We start from the raw sequence: 19,751 nt of genomic DNA on the forward strand, positions 1-19,751 counted from the left end.
CTTCCTGGCAGATTAAAACTGTGTGCCCGACCGAGACTCGAACTCGGGACCTTTGCCTTTCGCGGGCAAGTGCTCTACCAACTGAGCTACCGAAGCACGACTCACGACCGGTACTCACAGCTTTACTTCTGCCAGTATCCGCCTCCTACCTTCCAAACTTTACAGAAGCTCTTCTGCGAACCATGCAGAACTAGCACTTCTGAAAGAAAGGATATTGTGGAGACATGGCTTAGCCTCAGCCTAGGGGATGTTTCCAGAATGAGATTTCCACTCTGCAGCGGAGTGTGCGCTGATATGAAACTTCCTGGCAGATTAAAACTGTGTGCCCGACCGAGACTCGAACTCGGGACCTTTGCCTTTCGCGGGCAAGTGCTCTACCAACTGAGCTACCGAAGCACGACTCACGACCGGTACACACAGCTTTACTTCTGCCAGTATCCGCCTCCTACCTTCCAAACTTTACAGAAGCTCTTCTGCGAACCATGCAGAACTAGCACTTCTGAAAGAAAGGATATTGCGGAGACATGAATTAGCCACAGCCTAGGGGATGTTTCCAGAATGAGATTTCCACTCTGCAGCGCAGTGTGCGCTGATATGAAACTTCCTGGCAGATTAAAACTGTGTGCCCGACCGAGACTCGAACTCGGGTCCTTTGCCTTTTGCGGTCAAGTGCTCTACCAACTGAGCTACCGAAGCACGACTCACGACCGGTACTCACAGCTTTACTTCTGCCAGTATCCGCCTCCTACCTTCCAAACTTTACAGAAGCTCTTCTGCGAACCATGCAGAACTAGCACTTCTGAAAGAAAGGATATTGCGGAGACATGGCTTAGCCACAGCCTAGGGGATGTTTCCAGAATGAGATTTCCACTCTGCAGCGGAGTGTGCGCTGATATGAAACTTCCTGGCAGATTAAAACTGTGTGCCCGACCGAGACTCGAACTCGGGACCTTTGCCTTTCGCGGGCAAGTGCTCTACCAACTGAGCTACCGAAGCACGACTCACCACCGGTACTCACAGCTTTACTTCTGCCAGTATCCGCCTCCTACCTTCCAAACTTTACAGAAGCTCTTCTGCGAACCATGCAGAACTAGCACTTCTGAAAGAAAGGATATTGCGGAGACATGGCTTAGCCACAGCCTAGGGGATGTTTCCAGAATGAGATTTCCACTCTGCAGCGGAGTGTGCGCTGATATGAAACTTCCTGGCAGATTAAAACTGTGTGCCCGACCGAGACTAGAACTCGGGACCTTTGCCTTTCGCGGGCAAGTGCTCTACCAACTAAGCTACCGAAGCACGACTCACGACCGGTACTCACAGCTTTACTTCTGCCAGTATCCGCCTCCTACCTTCCAAACTTTACAGAAGCTCTTCTGCGAACCATGCAGAACTAGCACTTCTGAAAGAAAGGATATTGCGGAGACATGGCTTAGCCACAGCCTAGGGGATGTTTCCAGAATGAGATTTCCACTCTGCAGCGGAGTGTGCGCTGATATGAAACTTCCTGGCAGATTAAAACTGTGTGCCCGACCGAGACTCGAACTCGGGACCTTTGCCTTTCGCGGTCAAGTGCTCTACCAACTGAGCTACCGAAGCACGACTCACCACCGGTACTCACAGCTTTACTTCTGCCAGTATCCGCCTCCTACCTTCCAAACTTTACAGAAGCTCTTCTGCGAACCATGCAGAACTAGCACTTCTGAAAGAAAGGATATTGCGGAGACATGGCTTAGCCACAGCCTAGGGGATGTTTCCAGAATGAGATTTCCACTCTGCAGCGGAGTGTGCGCTGATATGAAACTTCCTGGCACATTAAAACTGTGTGCCCGACCGAGACTCGAACTCGGGACCTTTGCCTTTCGCGGGCAAGTGCTCTACCAACTGAGCTACCGAAGCACGACTCACGACCGGTACTCACAGCTTTACTTCTGCCAGTATCCGCCTCCTACCTTCCAAACTTTACAGAAGCTCTTCTGCGAACCATGCAGAACTAGCACTTCTGAAAGAAAGGATATTGCGGAGACATGGCTTAGCCACAGCCTAGGGGATGTTTCCAGAAAGAGATTTCCACTCTGCAGCGGAGTGTGCGCTGATATGAAACTTCCTGGCAGATTAAAACTGTGTGCCCGACCGAGACTCGAACTCGGGACCTTTGCCTTTCGCGGACAAGTGCTCTACCAACTGAGCTACCGAAGCACGACTCACGACCGGTACTCACAGCTTTACTTCTGCCAGTATCCGCCTCCTACCTTCCAAACTTTACAGAAGCTCTTCTGCGAACCATGCACAACTAGCACTTCTGAAAGAAAGGATATTGCGGAGACATGGCTTAGCCACAGCCTAGGGGATGTTTCCAGAATGAGATTTCCACTCTGCAGCGGAGTGTGCGCTGATATGAAACTTCCTGGCAGATTAAAACTGTGTGCCCGACCGAGACTCGAACTCGGGACCTTTGCCTTTCGCGGGCAAGTGCTCTACCAACTGAGCTACCGAAGCACGACTCACGACCGGTACTCACAGCTTTACTTCTGCCAGTATCCGCCTCCTACCTTCCAAACTTTACAGAAGCTCTTCTGCGAACCATGCAGAACTAGCACTTCTGAAAGAAAGGATATTGCGGAGACATGGCTTAGCCACAGCCTAGGGGATGTTTCCAGAATGAGATTTCCACTCTGCAGCGGAGTGTTCGCTGATATGAAACTTCCTGGCAGATTAAAACTGTGTGCCCGACCGAGACTCGAACTCGGGACCTTTGCCTTTCGCGGGCAAGTGCTCTACCAACTGAGCTACCGAAGCACGACTCACGACCGGTACTCACAGCTTTACTTCTGCCAGTATCCGCCTCCTACCTTCCAAACTTTACAGAAGCTCTTCTGCGAACCATGCAGAACTAGCACTTCTGAAAGAAAGGATATTGCGGAGACATGGCTTAGCCACAGCCTAGGGGATGTTTCCAGAATGAGATTTCCACTCTGCAGCGGAGTGTGCGCTGATATGAAACTTCCTGGCAGATTAAAACTGTGTGCCCGACCGAGACTCGAACTCGGGACCTTTGCCTTTTGCGGGCAAGTGCTCTACCAACTGAGCTACCGAAGCACGACTCACGACCGGTACTCACAGCTTTACTTCTGCCAGTATCCGCCTCCTACCTTCCAAACTTTACAGAAGCTCTTCTGCGAACCATGCAGAACTAGCACTTCTGAAAGAAAGGATATTGCGGAGACATGGCTTAGCCACAGCCTAGGGGATGTTTCCAGAATGAGATTTCCACTCTGCAGCGGAGTGTGCGCTGATATGAAACTTCCTGGCAGATTAAAACTGTGTGCCCGACCGAGACTCGAACTCGGGACCTTTGCCTTTCGCGGTCAAGTGCTCTACCAACTGAGCTACCGAAGCACGACTCACCACCGGTACTCACAGCTTTACTTCTGCCAGTATCCGCCTCCTACCTTCCAAACTTTACAGAAGCTCTTCTGCGAACCATGCAGAACTAGCACTTCTGAAAGAAAGGATATTGCGGAGACATGGCTTAGCCACAGCCTAGGGGATGTTTCCAGAATGAGATTTCCACTCTGCAGCGGAGTGTGCGCTGATATGAAACTTCCTGGCACATTAAAACTGTGTGCCCGACCGAGACTCGAACTCGGGACCTTTGCCTTTCGCGGGCAAGTGCTCTACCAACTGAGCTACCGAAGCACGACTCACGACCGGTACTCACAGCTTTACTTCTGCCAGTATCCGCCTCCTACCTTCCAAACTTTACAGAAGCTCTTCTGCGAACCATGCAGAACTAGCACTTCTGAAAGAAAGGATATTGCGGAGACATGGCTTAGCCACAGCCTAGGGGATGTTTCCAGAATGAGATTTCCGCTCTGCAGCGGAGTGTGCGCTGATATGAAACTTCCTGGCAGATTAAAACTGTGTGCCCGACCGAGACTCGAACTCGGGACCTTTGCCTTTCGCGGACAAGTGCTCTACCAACTGAGCTACCGAAGCACGACTCACGACCGGTACTCACAGCTTTACTTCTGCCAGTATCCGCCTCCTACCTTCCAAACTTTACAGAAGCTCTTCTGCGAACCATGCACAACTAGCACTTCTGAAAGAAAGGATATTGCGGAGACATGGCTTAGCCACAGCCTAGGGGATGTTTCCAGAATGAGATTTCCACTCTGCAGCGGAGTGTGCGCTGATATGAAACTTCCTGGCAGATTAAAACTGTGTGCCCGACCGAGACTCGAACTCGGGACCTTTGCCTTTCGCGGGCAAGTGCTCTACCAACTGAGCTACCGAAGCACGACTCACGACCGGTACTCACAGCTTTACTTCTGCCAGTATCCGCCTCCTACCTTCCAAACTTTACAGAAGCTCTTCTGCGAACCATGCAGAACTAGCACTTCTGAAAGAAAGGATATTGCGGAGACATGGCTTAGCCACAGCCTAGGGGATGTTTCCAGAATGAGATTTCCACTCTGCAGCGGAGTGTGCGCTGATATGAAACTTCCTGGCAGATTAAAACTGTGTGCCCGACCGAGACTCGAACTCGGGACCTTTGCCTTTCGCGGGCAAGTGCTCTACCAACTGAGCTACCGAAGCACGACTCACGACCGGTACTCACAGCTTTACTTCTGCCAGTATCCGCCTCCTACCTTCCAAACTTTACAGAAGCTCTTCTGCGAACCATGCAGAACTAGCACTTCTGAAAGAAAGGATATTGCGGAGACATGGCTTAGCCACAGCCTAGGGGATGTTTCCAGAATGAGATTTCCACTCTGCAGCGGAGTGTGCGCTGATATGAAACTTCCTGGCAGATTAAAACTGTGTGCCCGACCGAGACTCGAACTCGGGACCTTTGCCTTTTGCGGGCAAGTGCTCTACCAACTGAGCTACCGAAGCACGACTCACGACCGGTACTCACAGCTTTACTTCTGCCAGTATCCGCCTCCTACCTTCCAAACTTTACAGAAGCTCTTCTGCGAACCATGCAGAACTAGCACTTCTGAAAGAAAGGATATTGCGGAGACATGGCTTAGCCACAGCCTAGGGGATGTTTCCAGAATGAGATTTCCACTCTGCAGCGGAGTGTGCGCTGATATGAAACTTCCTGGCAGATTAAAACTGTGTGCCCGACCGAGACTCGAACTCGGGACCTTTGCCTTTCGCGGGCAAGTGCTCTACCAACTGAGCTACCGAAGCACGACTCACGACCGGTACTCACAGCTTTACTTCTGCCAGTATCCGCCTCCTACCTTCCAAACTTTACAGAAGCTCTTCTGCGAACCATGCAGAACTAGCACTTCTGAAAGAAAGGATATTGCGGAGACATGGCTTAGCCACAGCCTAGGGGATGTTTCCAGAATGAGATTTCCACTCTGCAGCGGAGTGTGCGCTGATATGAAACTTCCTGGCAGATTAAAACTGTGTGCCCGACCGAGACTCGAACTCGGGACCTTTGCCTTTCGCGGACAAGTGCTCTACCAACTGAGCTACCGAAGCACGACTCACGACCGGTACTCACAGCTTTACTTCTGCCAGTATCCGCCTCCTACCTTCCAAACTTTACAGAAGCTCTTCTGCGAACCATGCAGAACTAGCACTTCTGAAAGAAAGGATATTGCGGAGACATGGCTTAGCCACAGCCTAGGGGATGTTTCCAGAATGAGATTTCCACTCTGCAGCGGAGTGTGCGCTGATATGAAACTTCCTGGCAGATTAAAACTGTGTGCCCGACCGAGACTCGAACTCGGGACCTTTGCCTTTCGCGGGCAAGTGCTCTACCAACTGAGCTACCGAAGCACGACTCACGACCGGTACTCACAGCTTTACTTCTGCCAGTATCCGCCTCCTACCTTCCAAACTTTACAGAAGCTCTTCTGCGAACCATGCAGAACTAGCACTTCTGAAAGAAAGGATATTGCGGAGACATGGCTTAGCCACAGCCTAGGGGATGTTTCCAGAATGAGATTTCCACTCTGCAGCGGAGTGTGCGCTGATATGAAACTTCCTGGCAGATTAAAACTGTGTGCCCGACCGAGACTCGAACTCAGGACATTTGCCTTTCGCGGGCAAGTGCTCTACCAACTGAGCTACCGAAGCACGACTCACGACCGGTACACACAGCTTTACTTCTGCCAGTATCCGCCTCCTACATTCCAAACTTTACAGAAGCTCTTCTGCGAACCATGCAGAACTAGCACTTCTGAAAGAAAGGATATTGCGGAGACATGGCTTAGCCACAGCCTAGGGGATGTTTCCAGAATGAGATTTCCACTCTGCAGCGGAGTGTGCGCTGATATGAAACTTCCTGGCAGATTAAAACTGTGTGCCCGACCGAGACTCGAACTCGGGACCTTTGCCTTTCGCGGGCAAGTGCTCTACCAACTGAGCTACCGAAGCACGACTCACGACCGGTACTCACAGCTTTACTTCTGCCAGTATCCGCCTCCTACCTTCCAAACTTTACAGAAGCTCTTCTGCGAACCATGCAGAACTAGCACTTCTGAAAGAAAGGATATTGCGGAGACATGGCTTAGCCACAGCCTAGGGGATGTTTCCAGAATGAGATTTCCACTCTGCAGCGGAGTGTGCGCTGATATGAAACTTCCTGGCAGATTAAAACTGCGTGCCCGACCGAGACTCGAACTCGGGACCTTTGCCTTTCGTGGGCAAGTGCTCTACCAACTGAGCTACCGAAGCACGACTCACGACCGGTACTCACAGCTTTACTTCTGCCAGTATCCGCCTCCTACCTTCCAAACTTTACAGAAGCTCTTCTGCGAACCATGCAGAACTAGCACTTCTGAAAGAAAGGATATTGCGGAGACATGGCTTAGCCACAGCCTAGGGGATGTTTCCAGAATGAGATTTCCACTCTGCAGCGGAGTGTGCGCTGATATGAAACTTCCTGGCAGATTAAAACTGTGTGCCCGACCGAGACTCGAACTCGGGACCTTTGCCTTTCGCGGGCAAGTGCTCTACCAACTGAGCTACCGAAGCACGACTCACGACCGGTACTCACAGCTTTACTTCTGCCAGTATCCGCCTCCTACCTTCCAAACTTTACAGAAGCTCTTCTGCGAACCATGCACAACTAGCACTTCTGAAAGAAAGGATATTGCGGAGACATGGCTTAGCCACAGCCTAGGGGATGTTTCCAGAATGAGATTTCCACTCTGCAGCGGAGTGTGCGCTGATATGAAACTTCCTGGCAGATTAAAACTGTGTGCCCGACCGAGACTCGAACTCGGGACCTTTGCCTTTCGCGGGAAAGTGCTCTACCAACTGAGCTACCGAAGCACGACTCACGACCGGTACTCACAGCTTTACTTCTGCCAGTATCCGCCTCCTACCTTCCAAACTTTACAGAAGCTCTTCTGCGAACCATGCAGAACTAGCACTTCTGAAAGAAAGGATATTGCGGAGACATGGCTTAGCCACAGCCTAGGGGATGATTCCAGAATGAGATTTCCACTCTGCAGCGGAGTGTGCGCTGATATGAAACTTCCTGGCAGATTAAAACTGTGTGCCCGACCGAGACTCGAACTCGGGACCTTTGCCTTTCGCGGGCAAGTGCTCTACCAACTGAGCTACCGAAGCACGACTCACGACCGGTACTCACAGCTTTACTTTTGCCAGTATCCGCCTCCTACCTTCCAAACTTTACAGAAGCTCTTCGGCGAACCATGCAGAACTAGCACTTCTGAAAGAAAGGATATTGCGGAGACATGGCTTAGCCACAGCCTAGGGATGTTTCCAGAATGAGATTTCCACTCTGCAGCGAAGTGTGCGCTGATATGAAACTTCCTGGCAGATTAAAACTGTGTGCCCGACCGAGACTCGAACTCGGGACCTTTGCCTTTCGCGGGCTAGTGCTCTACCAACTGAGCTACCGAAGCACGACTCACGACCGGTACTCACAGCTTTACTTCTGCCAGTATCCGCCTCTTACCTTCCAAACTTTACAGAAGCTCTTCTGCGAACCATGCAGAACTAGCACTACTGAAAGAAAGGATATTGCGGAGACATGGCTTAGCCACAGCCTAGGGGATGTTTCCAGAATGAGATTTCCACTCTGCAGCGGAGTGTGCGCTGATATGAAACTTCCTGGCAGATTAAAACTGTGTGCCCGACCGAGACTCGAACTCGGGACCTTTGCCTTTCGCGGGCAAGTGCTCTACCAACTGAGCTACCGAAGCACGACTCACGACCGGTACTCACAGCTTTACTTCTGCCAGTATCCGCCTCCTACCTTCCAAACTTTACAGAAGCTCTTCTGCGAACCATGCAGAACTAGCACTTCTGAAAGAAAGGATATTGCGGAGACATGGCTTAGCCACAGCCTAGGGATGTTTCCAGAATGAGATTTCCACTCTGCAGCGGAGTGTGCGCTGATATGAAACTTCCTGGCAGATTAAAACTGTGTGCCCGACCGAGACTCGAACTCGGGACCTTTGCCTTTCGCGGGCAAGTGCTCTACCAACTGAGCTACCGAAGCACGACTCACAACCGGTACTCACAGCTATACTTCTACCAGTATCCGCCTCCTACCTTCCAAACTTTACAGAAGCTCTTCTGCGAACCATGCAGAACTAGCACTTCTGAAAGAAAGGATATTGCGGAGACATGGCTTAGCCACAGCCTAGGGGATGTTTCCAGAATGAGATTTCCACTCTGCAGCGGAGTGTGCGCTGATATGAAACTTCCTGGCAGATTAAAACTGTGTGCCCGACCGAGACTCGAACTCGGGACCTTTGCCTTTCGCGGGCAAGTGCTCTACCAACTGAGCTACCGAAGCACGACTCACGACCAGTACTCACAGCTTTACTTCTGCCAGTATCCGCCTCCTACCTTCCAAACTTTACAGAAGCTCTTCTGCGAACCATGCAGAACTAGCACTTCTGAAAGAAAGGATATTGCTGAGACATGGCTTAGCCACAGCCTAGGGGATGTTTCCAGAATGAGATTTCCACTCTGCAGCGGAGTGTGCGCTGATATGAAACTTCCTGGCAGATTAAAACTGTGTGCCCGACCGAGACTCGAACTCGGGACCTTTGCCTTTCGCGGGCAAGTGCTCTACCAACTGAGCTACGGAAGCACGACTCACGACCGGTACTCACAGCTTTACTTCTGCCAGTATCCGCCTCCTACCTTCCAAACTTTACAGAAGCACTTCTGCGAACCATGCAGAACTAGCACTTCTGAAAGAAAGGATATTGCGGAGACATGGCTTAGCCACAGCCTAGGGGATGTTTCCAGAATGAGATTTCCACTCTGCAGCGGAGTGTGCGCTGATATGAAACTTCCTGGCAGATTAAAACTGTGTGCCCGACCGAGACTCGAACTCGGGACCTTTGCCTTTTGTGGGCAAGTGCTCTACCAACTGAGCTACCGAAGCACGACTCACGACCGGTACTCACAGCTTTACTTCTGCCAGTATCCGCCTCCTACCTTCCAAACTTTACAGAAGCTCTTCTGCGAACCATGCAGAACTATCACTTCTGAAAGAAAGGATATTGCGGAGACATGGCTTAGCCACAGCCTAGGGGATGTTTCCAGAATGAGATTTCCACTCTGCAGCGGAGTGTGCGCTGATATGAAACTTCCTGGCAGATTAAAACTGCGTGCCCGACCGAGACTCGAACTCGGGACCTTTGCCTTTCGTGGGCAAGTGCTCTACCAACTGAGCTACCGAAGCACGACTCACGACCGGTACTCACAGCTTTACTTCTGCCAGTATCCGCCTCCTACCTTCCAAACTTTACAGAAGCTCTTCTGCGAACCATGCAGAACTAGCACTTCTGAAAGAAAGGATATTGCGGAGACATGGCTTAGCCACAGCCTAGGGGATGTTTCCAGAATGAGATTTCCACTCTGCAGCGGAGTGTGCGCTGATATGAAACTTCCTGGCAGATTAAAACTGTGTGCCCGACCGAGACTCGAACTCGGGACCTTTGCCTTTCGCGGGCAAGTGCTCTACCAACTGAGCTACCGAAGCACGACTCACGACCGGTACTCACAGCTTTACTTCTGCCAGTATCCGCCTCCTACCTTCCAAACTTTACAGAAGCTCTTCTGCGAACCATGCACAACTAGCACTTCTGAAAGAAAGGATATTGCGGAGACATGGCTTAGCCACAGCCTAGGGGATGTTTCCAGAATGAGATTTCCACTCTGCAGCGGAGTGTGCGCTGATATGAAACTTCCTGGCAGATTAAAACTGTGTGCCCGACCGAGACTCGAACTCGGGACCTTTGCCTTTCGCGGGCAAGTGCTCTACCAACTGAGCTACCGAAGCACGACTCACGACCGGTACTCACAGCTTTACTTCTGCCAGTATCCGCCTCCTACCTTCCAAACTTTACAGAAGCTCTTCTGCGAAACATGCAGAACTAGCACTTCTGAAAGAAAGGATATTGCGGAGACATGGCTTAGCCACAGCCTAGGGGATGTTTCCAGAATGAGATTTCCACTCTGCAGCGGAGTGTGCGCTGATATGAAACTTCCTGGCAGATTAAAACTGTGTGCCCGACCGAGACTCGAACTCGGGACCTTTGCCTTTCGCGGGCAAGTGCTCTACCAACTGAGCTACCGAAGCACGACTCACGACCGGTACTCACAGCTTTACTTCTGCCAGTATCCGCCTCCTACCTTCCAAACTTTACAGAAGCTCTTCTGCGAACCATGCAGAACTAGCACTTCTGAAAGAAAGGATATTGGGGAGACATGGCTTAGCCACAGCCTAGGGATGTTTCCAGAATGAGATTTCCACTCTGCAGTGGAGTGTGCGCTGATATGAAACTTCCTGGCAGATTAAAACTGTGTGCCCGACCGAGACTCGAACTCGGGACCTTTGCCTTTCGCGGGCAAGTGCTCTACCAACTGAGCTACCGAAGCACGACTCACGACCGGTACTCACAGCTTTACTTCTGCCAGTATCCGCCTCCTACCTTCCAAACTTTACAGAAGCTCTTCTGCGAACCATGCAGAACTAGCACTTCTGAAAGAAAGGATATTGCGGAGACATGGCTTAGCCACAGCCTAGGGGATGTTTCCAGAATGAGATTTCCACTCTGCAGCGGAGTGTGCGCTGATATGAAACTTCCTGGCAGATTAAAACTGTGTGCCCGACCGAGACTCGAACTCGGGACCTTTGCCTTTTGCGGGCAAGTGCTCTACCAACTGAGCTACCGAAGCACGACTCACGACCGGTACTCACAGCTTTACTTCTGCCAGTATCCGCCTCCTACCTTCCAAACTTTACAGAAGCTCTTCTGCGAACCATGCACAACTAGCACTTCTGAAAGAAAGGATATTGCGGAGACATGGCTTAGCCACAGCCTAGGGGATGTTTCCAGAATGAGATTTCCACTCTGCAGCGGAGTGTGCGCTGATATGAAACTTCCTGGCAGATTAAAACTGTGTGCCCGACCGAGACTCGAACTCGGGACCTTTGCCTTTCGCGGGCAAGTGCTCTACCAACTGAGCTACCGAAGCACGACTCACGACCGGTACTCACAGCTTTACTTCTGCCAGTATCCGCCTCCTACCTTCCAAACTTTACAGAAGCTCTTCTGCGAAACATGCAGAACTAGCACTTCTGAAAGAAAGGATATTGCGGAGACATGGCTTAGCCACAGCCTAGGGGATGTTTCCAGAATGAGATTTCCACTCTGCAGCGGAGTGTGCGCTGATATGAAACTTCCTGGCAGATTAAAACTGTGTGCCCGACCGAGACTCGAACTCGGGACCTTTGCCTTTCGCGGGCAAGTGCTCTACCAACTGAGCTACCGAAGCACGACTCACGACCGGTACTCACAGCTTTACTTCTGCCAGTATCCGCCTCCTACCTTCCAAACTTTACAGAAGCTCTTCTGCGAACCATGCAGAACTAGCACTTCTGAAAGAAAGGATATTGCGGAGACATGGCTTAGCCACAGCCTAGGGATGTTTCCAGAATGAGATTTCCACTCTGCAGCGGAGTGTGCGCTGATATGAAACTTCCTGGCAGATTAAAACTGTGTGCCCGACCGAGACTCGAACTCGGGACCTTTGCCTTTCGCGGGCAAGTGCTCTACCAACTGAGCTACCGAAGCACGACTCACGACCGGTACTCACAGCTTTACTTCTGCCAGTATCCGCCTCCTACCTTCCAAACTTTACAGAAGCTCTTCTGCGAACCATGCAGAACTAGCACTTCTGAAAGAAAGGATATTGCGGAGACATGGCTTAGCCACAGCCTAGGGGATGTTTCCAGAATGAGATTTCCACTCTGCAGCGGAGTGTGCGCTGATATGAAACTTCCTGGCAGATTAAAACTGTGTGCCCGACCGAGACTCGAACTCGGGACCTTTGCCTTTTGCGGGCAAGTGCTCTACCAACTGAGCTACCGAAGCACGACTCACGACCGGTACTCACAGCTTTACTTCTGCCAGTATCCGCCTCCTACCTTCCAAACTTTACAGAAGCTCTTCTGCGAACCATGCACAACTAGCACTTCTGAAAGAAAGGATATTGCGGAGACATGGCTTAGCCACAGCCTAGGGGATGTTTCCAGAATGAGATTTCCACTCTGCAGCGGAGTGTGCGCTGATATGAAACTTCCTGGCAGATTAAAACTGTGTGCCCGACCGAGACTCGAACTCGGGACCTTTGCCTTTCGCGGGCAAGTGCTCTACCAACTGAGCTACCGAAGCACGACTCACGACCGGTACTCACAGCTTTACTTCTGCCAGTATCCGCCTCCTACCTTCCAAACTTTACAGAAGCTCTTCTGCGAACCACGCAGAACTAGCACTTCTGAAAGAAAGGATATTGCTGAGACATGGCTTAGCCACAGCCTAGGGGATGTTTCCAGAATGAGATTTCCACTCTGCAGCGGAGTGTGCGCTGATATGAAACTTCCTGGCAGATTAAAACTGTGTGCCCGACCGAGACTCGAACTCGGGACCTTTGCCTTTCGCGGGCAAGTGCTCTACCAACTGAGCTACCGAAGCACGACTCACGACCGGTACTCACAGCTTTACTTCTGCCAGTATCCGCCTCCTACCTTCCAAACTTTACAGAAGCTCTTCTGCGAACCATGCAGAACTAGCACTTCTGAAAGAAAGGATATTGCGGAGACATGGCTTAGCCACAGCCTAGGGGATGTTTCCAGAATGAGATTTTCACTCTGCAGCGGAGTGTGCGCTGATATGAAACTTCCTGGCAGATTAAAACTGTGTGCCCGACCGAGACTCGAACTCGGGACCTTTGCCTTTCGTGGGCAAGAGCTCTACCAACTGAGCTACCGAAGCACGACTCACGACCGGTACTCCCAGCTTTACTTCTGCCAGTATCCGCCTCCTACCTTCCAAACTTTACAGAAGCTCTTCTGCGAACCATGCAGAACTAGCACTTCTGAAAGAAAGGATATTGCGGAGACATGGCTTAGCCACAGCCTAGGGGATGTTTCCAGAATGAGATTTCCACTCTGCAGCGGAGTGTGCGCTGATATGAAACTTCCTGGCAGATTAAAACTGTGTGCCCGACCGAGACTCGAACTCGGGACCTTTGCCTTTCGCGGGCAAGTGCTCTACCAACTGAGCTACCGAAGCACGACTCACGACCGGTACTCACAGCTTTACTTCTGCCAGTATCCGCCTCCTACCTTCCAAACATTACAGAAGCTCTTCTGCGAACCATGCAGAACTAGCACTTCTGAAACAAAGGATATTGCGGAGACATGGCTTAGCCACAGCCTAGGGGATGTTTCCAGAATGAGATTTCCACTCTGCAGCGGAGTGTGCGCTGATATGAAACTTCCTGGCAGATTAAAACTGTGTGCCCGACCGAGACTCGAACTCGGGACCTTTGCCTTTCGCGGGCAAGTGCTCTACCAACTGAGCTACCGAAGCACGACTCACGACCGGTACTCACAGCTTTACTTCTGCCAGTATCCGCCTCCTACCTTCCAAACTTTACAGAAGCTCTTCTGCGAACCATGCAGAACTAGCACTTCTGAAAGAAAGGATATTGCGGAGACATGGCTTAGCCACAGCCTAGGGATGTTTCCAGAATGAGATTTCCACTCTGCAGCGGAGTGTGCGCTGATATGAAACTTCCTGGCAGATTAAAACTGTGTGCCCGACCGAGACTCGAACTCGGGACCTTTGCCTTTCGCGGGCAAGTGCTCTACCAACTGAGCTACCGAAGCACGACTCACGACCGGTACTCACAGCTTTACTTCTGCCAGTATCCGCCTCCTACCTTCCAAACTTTACAGAAGCTCTTCTGCGAACCATGCAGAACTAGCACTTCTGAAAGAAAGGATATTGCGGAGACATGGCTTAGCCACAGCCTAGGGATGTTTCCAGAATGAGATTTCCACTCTGCAGCGGAGTGTGCGCTGATATGAAACTTCCTGGCAGATTAAAACTGTGTGCCCGACCGAGACTCGAACTCGGGACCTTTGCCTTTCGCGGGCAAGTGCTCTACCAACTGAGCTACCGAAGCACGACTCACGACCGGTACTCACAGCTTTACTTCTGCCAGTATCCGCCTCCTACCTTCCAAACTTTACAGAAGCTCTTCTGCGAACCATGCAGAACTAGCACTTCTGAAAGAAAGGATATTGCGGAGACATGGCTTAGCCACAGCCTAGGGGATGTTTCCAGAATGAGATTTCCACTCTGCAGCGGAGTGTGCGCTGATATGAAACTTCCTGGCAGATTAAAACTGTGTGCCCGACCGAGACTCGAACTCGGGACCTTTGCCTTTCGCGGGCAAGTGCTCTACCAACTGAGCTACCGAAGCACGACTCACGACCGGTACTCACAGCTTTACTTCTGCCAGTATCCGCCTCCTACCTTCCAAACTTTACAGAAGCTCTTCTGCGAACCACGCAGAACTAGCACTTCTGAAAGAAAGGATATTGCTGAGACATGGCTTAGCCACAGCCTACGGGATGTTTCCAGAATGAGATTTCCACTCTGCAGCGGAGTGTGCGCTGATATGAAACTTCCTGGCAGATTAAAACTGTGTGCCCGACCGAGACTCGAACTCGGGACCTTTGCCTTTCGCGGGCAAGTGCTCTACCAACTGAGCTACCGAAGCACGACTCACGACCGGTACTCACAGCTTTACTTCTGCCAGTATCCGCCTCCTACCTTCCAAACTTTACAGAAGCTCTTCTGCGAACCATGCAGAACTAGCACTTCTGAAAGAAAGGATATTGCGGAGACATGGCTTAGCCACAGCCTAGGGGATGTTTCCAGAATGAGATTTTCACTCTGCAGCGGAGTGTGCGCTGATATGAAACTTCCTGGCAGATTAAAACTGTGTGCCCGACCGAGACTCGAACTCGGGACCTTTGCCTTTCGTGGGCAAGTGCTCTACCAACTGAGCTACCGAAGCACGACTCACGACCGGTACTCACAGCTTTACTTCTGCCAGTATCCGCCTCCTACCTTCCAAACTTTACAGAAGCTCTTCTGCGAACCATGCAGAACTAGCACTTCTGAAAGAAAGGATATTGCGGAGACATGGCTTAGCCACAGCCTAGGGGATGTTTCCAGAATGAGATTTCCACTCTGCAGCGGAGTGTGCGCTGATATGAAACTTCCTGGCAGATTAAAACTGTGTGCCCGACCGAGACTCGAACTCGGGACCTTTGCCTTTCGCGGGCAAGTGCTCTACCAACTGAGCTACCGAAGCACGACTCACGACCGGTACTCACAGCTTTACTTCTGCCAGTATCCGCCTCCTACCTTCCAAACATTACAGAAGCTCTTCTGCGAACCATGCAGAACTAGCACTTCTGAAACAAAGGATATTGCGGAGACATGGCTTAGCCACAGCCTAGGGGATGTTTCCAGAATGAGATTTCCACTCTGCAGCGGAGTGTGCGCTGATATGAAACTTCCTGGCAGATTAAAACTGTGTGCCCGACCGGGACTCGAACTCGGGACCTTTGCCTTTCGCGGGCAAGTGCTCTACCAACTGAGCTACCGAAGCACGACTCACGACCGGTACTCACAGCTTTACTTCTGCCAGTATCCGCCTCCTACCTTCCAAACTTTACAGAAGCTCTTCTGCGAACCATGCAGAACTAGCACTTCTGAAAGAAAGGATATTGCGGAGACATGGCTTAGCCACAGCCTAGGGGATGTTTCCAGAATGAGATTTCCACTCTGCAGCGGAGTGTGCGCTGATATGAAACTTCCTGGCAGATTAAAACTGTGTGCCCGACCGAGACTCGAACTCGGGACCTTTGCCTTTCGCGGGCAAGTGCTCTACCAACTGAGCTACCGAAGCACGACTCACGACCGGTACACACAGCTTTACTTCTGCCAGTATCCGCCTCCTACCTTCCAAACTTTACAGAAGCTCTTCTGCGAACCATGCAGAACAAGCACTTCTGAAAGAAAGGATATTGCGGAGACATGGCTTAGCCACAGCCTAGGGGATGTTTCCAGAATGAGATTTCCACTCTGCAGCGGAGTGTGCGCTGATATGAAACTTCCTGGCAGATTAAAACTGTGTGCCCGACAGAGACTAGAACTCGGGACCTTTGCCTTTCACGGGCAAGTGCTCTACCAACTGAGCTACCGAAGCACGACTCACGACCGGTACTCACAGCTTTACTTCTGCCAGTATCCGCCTCCTACCTTCCAAACTTTACAGAAGCTCTTCTGCGAACCATGCAGAACTAGCACTTCTGAAAGAAAGGATATTGCGGAGACATGGCTTAGCCACAGCCTAGGGGATGTTTCCAGAATGAGATTTCCCCTCTGCAGCGGAGTGTGCGCTGATATGAAACTACCTGGCAGATTAAAACTGTGTGCCCGACCGAGACTCGAACTCGGGACCTTTGCCTTTCGCGGGCAAGTGCTCTACCAACTGAGCTACCGAAGCACCAAGCTAAGCCATGTCTCCGCAATATCCTTTCTTTCAGAAGTGCTAGTTCTGCATGGTTCGCAGAAGAGCTTCTGTGAAGTTTGGAAGGTAGGAGGCGGATACTGGCAGAAGTAAAGCTGTGAGTACCGGTCGTGAGTCGTGCTTCGGTAGCTCAGTTGGTAGAGCACTTGCCCGCGAAAGGCAAAGGTCCCGAGTTCGAGTCTCGGTCGGGCACACAGTTTTAATCTGCCAGGAAGTTTCATATCAGCGCACACTCCGCTGCAGAGTGGAAATCTCATTCTGGAAACATCCCCTAGGCTGTGGCTAAGCCATGTCTCCGCAATATCCTTTCTTTCAGAAGTGCTAGTTGTGCATGGTTCGCAGAAGAGCTTCTGTAAAGTTTGGAAGGTAGGAGGCGGATACTGGCAGAAGTAAAGCTGTGAGTACCGGTCGTGAGTCGTGCTTCGGTAGCTCAGTTGGTAGAGCACTTGCCCGCGAAAGGCAAAGGTCCCGAGTTCGAGTCTCGGTCGGGCACACAGTTTTAATCTGCCAGGAAGTTTCATATCAGCGCACACTCCGCTGCAGAGTGGAAATCTCATTCTGGAAACATCCCCTAGGCTGTGGCTAAGCCATGTCTCCGCAATATCCTTTCTTTCAGAAGTGCTAGTTCTGCATGGTTCGCAGAAGAGCTTCTGTAATGTTTGGAAGGTAGGAGGCGGATACTGGCAGAAGTAAAGCTGTGAGTACCGGTCGTGAGTCGTGCTTCGGTAGCTCAGTTGGTAGAGCACTTGCCCGTGAAAGGCAAAGGTCCCGAGTTCGAGTCTCGGTCGGGCACACAGTTTTAATCTGCCAGGAAGTTTCATATCAGCGCACACTCCGCTGCAGAGTGGAAATCTCATTCTGGAAACATCCCCTAGGCTGTGGCTAAGCCATGTCTCCGCAATATCCTTTCTTTCAGAAGTGCTAGTTCTGCATGGTTCGCAGAAGAGTTTCTGTAAAGTTTGGAAGGTAGGAGGCAGATACTGGCAGAAGTAAAGCTGTGAGTACCGGTCGTGAGTCGTGCTTCGGTAGCTCAGTTGGTAGAGCACTTGCCCGCGAAAGGCAAAGGTCCCGAGTTCGAGTCTCGGTCGGGCACACAGTTTTAATCTACCAGGAAGTTTCAGTCTACGCTTTGATCGTTCCCTGGAAGACCAGTGGTAGTTTCCGATGCACATCTGGGGGCATTCTGTAATCTGTGGACTATCAGACTGTTGATGAAACACCGAAATTGCATCGGGATTGAATACAACGGTCACATTGCGCACTTTCCCCCATGGGAGTAATGTCTCAAACAGTCTACGATTTGATCGTTCCCTGGAAGACCAGTAGTAGTTTCCGATGCACATGTGGAGTCATTCTGTAATCTGTGGACTATAAGACTGTTGATGAAACACAGAAATTTCATCGGGATTGAATACAACAGTCACCATGCGCACTTTCCTCCGTGGGAGTAATTCTCAAACAGTCTACGCTTTGATCGTTCCCTGGAAGACCAGTAGTAGTTTCCGATGCACATCTGATGGCATTCAGTAATCTGTGGACTGTCAGAGTGTTGATGAAACACGGAAATTGCTTCGGGATTGAATACAACAGTCACCATCCGCATTATCCTCCATGGGAGTAATGTCTGAAACAGTCTACGATTTGATCGTTCCCATTAACACCAGTAGTAGTTTCCGATGCACATCTGGAGGCATTCTGTAACCAGTGGACCTTCAAAGTGTTAATGAAAAACAGAAATTGCATCAGGATTGAATACAACAGTCACCATGCACACTTTCCTCCATGGGAGTTATGTCTGAAACAGTCCACTATTTGATCGCTCCTAGGAAGACCAGTAGTAGTTTCCGATGCACATCTGGAGGCAATCAGTAATCTGTGTACTATCAGAGTGTTGATGAAACAAAAACATTGCATCGGGATTGAATACAACAGTCACCATGCGCACTTTCCTCCATGGGAGTAATGTCTCAAACAGTCTACGCTTTGATCGCTCTCTGGAAGACCAGTGGAAGTTTCCGATGCACATCTGGAGGCATTCTGTAATCTGTGGACTATCAGAGTGTTGATGAAACACAGAAATTGCACCGGTATTTAATACATCAGTCACCATGTACACTTTCCTTCATGGGAATAATGTCTCAAACAAACTACGTTATGATCGTTCCCAGGAAGACCATTAGTAGTTCCCGATGCACATCTGGAGGCATTCTGTAATCTGTGGTCTATCAGAGTGTTGATGAAACACAGAAAACGCATAGGGAATGAATACAACAGTCACCATGCGCACTTTCCTCCATAGGAGTAATGTCTCAAAGTGTTTACCCTTTGGTCGTTCCCTCGAAGACCAGTAGTAGTTTCCGATGCACGTCTGGTGGCATTCTGCAATCTGTGGACTATCAGAGTGTTGATGAAACACAGAAATTGCATCGGGATTGAATACAACAGTCACCATCCGCACTTTCCTCCATGGGAGTAATGTCTGAAAGAGTCTACGGTTTGATCGTTCCCTGGAAGATCAGTAGGAGTTTCCGATGCACATCTGGTGGCATTCTGTAATCTGTGGTCTATACGAGTGTTGATGAAACACAAAATTTGCATCGGGAGTGAATACAACAGTCACAATGCGCACTTTCCTCCATGGGAGTAATGTCTGAAACAGTCTACGCTTTGATCGTTCCCTGGAAGACCAGTTGTAGTTTCCGATGCACATCTGTAGGCATTCTGTAATCTGTGGACTACCAGAGTGTTGATGAAACACAGAAATTGCATTGGGATTGAATACAACAGTCACAATGCGCACTTTCCTCCATGGGAGTAATGTCTGAAACAGTCTACGC

At 50.5% G+C, this 19,751-nt stretch overlaps 6 non-coding genes across 6 annotated transcripts; 1 reads left to right on the forward strand and 5 right to left on the reverse strand.

Moving 5' to 3' along the window:
* Positions 1-3,022: 3,022 nt before the first annotated feature.
* On the reverse strand, positions 3,023-3,097 carry Trnal-caa (transfer RNA leucine (anticodon CAA)). The gene has a single exon. It is a non-coding gene; the product is annotated as a tRNA-Leu (tRNA).
* Positions 3,098-4,822: 1,725 nt separating this feature from the next.
* Positions 4,823-4,897, reverse strand: Trnal-caa (transfer RNA leucine (anticodon CAA)). Its single transcript has one exon. It is a non-coding gene; the product is annotated as a tRNA-Leu (tRNA).
* Positions 4,898-9,320: 4,423 nt separating this feature from the next.
* Trnal-caa (transfer RNA leucine (anticodon CAA)) lies at positions 9,321-9,395 on the reverse strand. Its single transcript has one exon. It is a non-coding gene; the product is annotated as a tRNA-Leu (tRNA).
* Positions 9,396-11,119: 1,724 nt separating this feature from the next.
* Trnal-caa (transfer RNA leucine (anticodon CAA)) lies at positions 11,120-11,194 on the reverse strand. The gene has a single exon. It is a non-coding gene; the product is annotated as a tRNA-Leu (tRNA).
* Positions 11,195-12,318: 1,124 nt separating this feature from the next.
* On the reverse strand, positions 12,319-12,393 carry Trnal-caa (transfer RNA leucine (anticodon CAA)). Its single transcript has one exon. It is a non-coding gene; the product is annotated as a tRNA-Leu (tRNA).
* A 5,239-nt stretch (positions 12,394-17,632) lies between these two features.
* On the forward strand, positions 17,633-17,707 carry Trnas-uga (transfer RNA serine (anticodon UGA)). The gene has a single exon. It is a non-coding gene; the product is annotated as a tRNA-Ser (tRNA).
* The last annotated feature ends 2,044 nt before the right edge of the window (positions 17,708-19,751 follow it).

Source organism: Schistocerca gregaria, unplaced genomic scaffold, assembly GCF_023897955.1.
Source record: "Schistocerca gregaria isolate iqSchGreg1 unplaced genomic scaffold, iqSchGreg1.2 ptg000333l, whole genome shotgun sequence".
In the NCBI taxonomy this organism is placed as follows: Eukaryota; Metazoa; Arthropoda; class Insecta; order Orthoptera; family Acrididae; genus Schistocerca; species Schistocerca gregaria.